The 4,795-nt window shown below is 42.1% G+C and overlaps 1 non-coding gene across 1 annotated transcript; it reads left to right on the forward strand.

The window, feature by feature from the left end:
* Positions 1-213: 213 nt before the first annotated feature.
* trnap-cgg (transfer RNA proline (anticodon CGG)) lies at positions 214-285 on the forward strand. Its single transcript has one exon. It is a non-coding gene; the product is annotated as a tRNA-Pro (tRNA).
* The last annotated feature ends 4,510 nt before the right edge of the window (positions 286-4,795 follow it).

Raw genomic sequence — 4,795 nt, forward strand, 5'->3', positions numbered from 1 at the left:
ATACTGAGGCTACAATTGCACAACCTAGGTAAGTTTTTCAATTAGGTCCTTGTCTAAAATTCTGACAGAGCTTCACATCCTATGAACTATCAAAGTACATGATTTTGAACAAATTAGATTAAAGGAAAGGAACTGTTTAGCCGAGCTTAGCGCAAAAGACTGTGCTATAACTACATTGCGGTCATTGTCTGAAACAGTTCACTTCATAATTGTGGCTCGTTGGTCTAGGGGTATGATTCTCGCTTCGGGTGCGAGAGGTCCCGGGTTCAAATCCCGGACGAGCCCTCCGCTGATCAGGCAAGATCTTTGATGTTTGATATTAGTAATAGAGTCAGGGAAAGCTCTAGATCCTTCAAAGAAATGATGTAACTGCACAGTGTACGATCCACTTAAGCAGCATTACAGGTTCTCAGAACTGCGTGGACATCACACAGTGCATGTGACATAAGAAGCTGCATTAGATACAACTTTCTTGTTGCCCTAAGTAGATGGATTTAGAGATATACAGTAAACTTTCTAAATATAGATTTTGGGCCACCAGTACAGCTTCAATGCATTCAGGCATATCCTCACATTGTCATGAATACTGGGACAATTTAATGCAACAGAGACGTCTTTAATGTTTTAGGTAAGAACTGTGCTTTAACTACTAAAACAAGTCAGGTTAGGATCTGTGAAAAGGTCGACTGAGTCATAGTGCTTTTAATTACTACAAGGCTGTTTAATATTCTCATGTTTGTTGCCTCGTGTCTCTCAAAACATTGAGGTGAACAGTCTGATTTTAATCACAATTTGGAATGATTCCTCCTGACACTAAAGTGAAAGAATATTAATTCTCTTTCACTGTTCCTATTTATAGAAACTCTGGTCAAGAGAGCCATTTATTGCGAGGAACAAGATGTGGTGAAACAAGAGGAAGCAGGGTGGAAAATCACACTGAGCGATGACCAGACTTGCTATCTGCCGAACACATACACACAAGCAAGCTCAAATTATAGCGTCAAGAACAACTTTTTCCTCCACTCTGCCCTCTTGATTGACTTCGTATTACTCAGACTCACCCTCCTCCCAGCTCCTCTTCTCTCTTGCTGCTCTCGTCCTCTCTGGGTCTTTCTCCCTACTGCCTCGGAAGAAAAGGCAGATAAGACTTGTGTCTGATCTCCAGCTTCTAATGCATGTCTTGGTTGGCTTATAGATATCACTCCTGTTAGTATAATGTCAACATGGACTGCCTCAGCAATTATGTGTTTTTCAACTCTTTGTTTTCATTGACTTTCCCAAGACGCTGCAGCCACGGGGTCACAGATATGTCAGGGATAATAGCTGGTATCTTTTAGAGCTAATCACCCTCACACCAAGACACTAGTGTGCATAAACACAGACACATGCAGGGATGCAAACACACACACACACACACACACACACACACACAAGTAAACACTCAGAAAAGCAACACCACTAAAAGGAAAGGACCTTGCTATAAGTCATTTGCATGAGGTGGTACATGCATAGTCCATTAAAGAATAGGATGAAGGGAAACAAGCCAAGGCTCTTATGGTAATTGAAATAGGTTTCCTGAGAGGCTGCCAGTTGGCCCACCAGGATTTGAAGCAACACCGGGCCCCTCGTGTCAAACGGGGCCCCAACACCAATCTGTCTGATTGGAAACCCTGAGTTCAAAACATGGAGGAACCGCCTGAGCATGCAGGGAGCTGGGATCTGAGGGGTCAGACCTTGACCTCTACAGTGTGCCGGTTCCCCTCAGCTGCACGTTACCCTTCCCTCCATGCACAGCGGGGGCTCGCTGAGCTTTAATGGTCCTGAAAACCTGTTTTCTCAATCGGGTTCTTGCTATAAGCGATTCAGTCCTACATGAGTACAAAATATTTTGTTTTGATTATCCCACATGAAATATGTGTGTATTCTTAAGTTTGTAGGTTACAGGTATGAGTTTGGAAAAGCTAATGTCACATCCCAGATAGCAAAATTGTTGCGACCCAGATCTGGCCCACAACAAATGTGCTATGGCCTGCCACAACCCAGACTTGGGCCAGTTTTGATTTATTTGGTTCGCTTATGGCTGACATCTGGCCATAGCATGGCCAGGAGTGGACTGCCCAAGTGCCATCAATCCAGGCGGTACGTGGGATGGATGACGGTGTCTGGTAAATTTTGCTATCTGGGATGTATCTGTGGACCAATGAGAGCTGAGCAACATTTGGAACAGTTGATAGCTGGTGGGTTTGTTCAGTCACTATCAAATGTGATCAAATTACAGCTGATAAAGCATATTAACTGATAAATATGCTGCAACCAACCAACCAACCAACCAACCAACCAACATCCAACTAACCAACAACAACAAACCAATTTACCACCAACCAACCAACATCCAACCACCAACCAAGCAACCAGCCAACGGACTGACCGACAGACCAACCAACCAACCAATTAAACACCAACCAACCAACCAACATCACCAATGGATAAGCGCAAAAACGTAACCTCCTTGGCGGAGGAAATTTGATCTTTGAATCACCTCGTCAGGAGCTCTAAGCCTCTTGCAACAACACAAAATATTGCCTGAAATTATTGTTTTGTCCCCATTTCTGCTCTCTCCTCTTTCTCTTTCACTATTACTGTATTAGGAACTGGTCAGACCTTCGTGACATGGCAGCTTCCGCAGCAAGGACCACAGAGATTACACAGGGATTAGGTGGCGTAATCTCACATGTTACTCTGCGATGCCGTCTAAAAAGGAATAAGTGAGGCTTTTTTTCTCCCTACTTCTTTTGCAGTCAAACGCAAAGAAAGGAGCACATACATCATATACATACTTGACAGTAACTGCTGAGACAGTTCACTTTAAAATAAATTGGCATTTAGTGGCACTAATCCAACTGCTAAATTGAGAAATAGAAAATGGAAAAAAAATAGAGTCTGACTGCACTTTACCTTCCTGTTTTCTTTTCGGAGAAAAGTATATAAAACTGCAAAGTTTTTTTTAGATTTCTCCATCGATCTCTTCTCTTGTCCATCCTTCTTTATCTACTGTTGACAGATCGTTGACCTTACTCATCTTTTTCCCCCCTCTTTCTTCTGAGGGAGCGATAAAGGAAAAGATGGGACTCTTGGAGGGTCTGCAGTGTTTGGGAGGATGGAGGATTGAGGATGATTATTTTGGGGGATGGGGAGGAGGTTGCTGGATGAAAACAGAGGTCCTGGCTCTGCTTTAAGATAGCCTTAAGTGATGCTTTGATTGTAGTGACAGTTGATCTTTATTATGAAATTCCATAATGGAAAATCGACCCTGTCCACTAAGCCTGGGACTTTATCTGTGGGAGTCTGCACTCGATGGAAGTGTGTGCACCTGAGGGTGTGTGTTTGTGAGGGCTTATTCAAGAGATAAAAAGTGCAAAGACAATCGTTGAAACAAGCACAGAAATCCAAACTGACCATAACTTTTTGCACTTTTTAACATAAAATCTTGGATTTAATTGCATCATTATTCTTGCCTAAAATTAACCACAATCAAAATTTCCAAATTTATGTCATCTGTTTGGTCCCTTGGGTGAACGCGTGTGGCGAACAATGCCAGACTGCATCACTCCAGCAGGGCCCTGATGATAAGGGGCCCTACATTCACCCACACAAGCCTTCAGGACAATAGCAGGTTGGGGCCTTGCTGCCGTCTCGGCGGCCTGGCTCTCCTTTTGTCTGTGTGGACGTGTGAAGCTCCAGTGACAGATGGCAGGGACATACTGCCATATCTATTACCTTTCCGAGTGACGTGCAATATGTACTCTTTCCTACAGACGACCGCAGAGAGCCAGCAGCTGTCCATCCCTCTCCCTGCACCGCCCTGCGTGGACCAAAACACCAACAGCCCAAAATTAGCTGAAAATTTCCATAGAGTATAATGAGGATAATGTTATTAATTAGGGCTGCACAACATGGTTTAAAAATATCATATTGCAATGATTTTGACAGATATTGCAATTGCAATACAATTCACGATTAGTAGGAATGATCATTTTTGTGTCACAATTTCAATTTTCACTGAAAAAAACATTGAAATCATGATGACATTTTTGGGGGTCTGTACCAAACAACCATTTTTCCAGGACATCTCTGCAGCACTAGAGTACTTCATTATAATGCTGTTTTGTCACACATTTGACCTTTATCTAAAAATTGCTTGCTGTTTCTTGTGATTTGGATTTTGCACTTTGCTATATCGTGATTTCGATTTTGACTAATTGTGCAGTCCTATTATCAATCAAAACATACTGCTAACATTTGTTGTTTTTGTTCAGGCTGGAGCAAAAATCAAATCATGATGAAAACATATTGTGTCCAATTACAGTATTCTATTTGCAGCCAGTGTTATTTTTGGTTTTCTGTTGTGCTCACTCTTTGTTGCTTGAGAAAAAAGTGATGCTGTACTCTTTCATATTTACATCAAATTAGTCCCCAGGGCTGCACTGTGCTGAATAATAATCTGAAATTGCATAACCTATGTCATCTTTATTCTGAAAGTATCTCCTGCTTCTCTCCTCTTCTCTTCTTTCCTGTAACATGGCTACAAGTAACGTTAATTTCGCTCGGCTTCAAAAGCTCTCTGTAATAAGCAGCCATGATGAAAATATGTATGGATCACCAAGGGCAAGCCTGAGAATTGTATTCTTTTAGATTATATGACTCACTGTAACACACTACCAATAAAAGTGTCTGCATGTGTGTATGTGTGTGTGTCTCCTCCTCCTCCTCCTGTATGTGATTTATAATGGCGTAG

The sequence above is a fragment of the Pagrus major genome, chromosome 7 (genome assembly GCF_040436345.1).
Source record: "Pagrus major chromosome 7, Pma_NU_1.0".
Taxonomy (NCBI): Eukaryota; Metazoa; Chordata; class Actinopteri; order Spariformes; family Sparidae; genus Pagrus; species Pagrus major.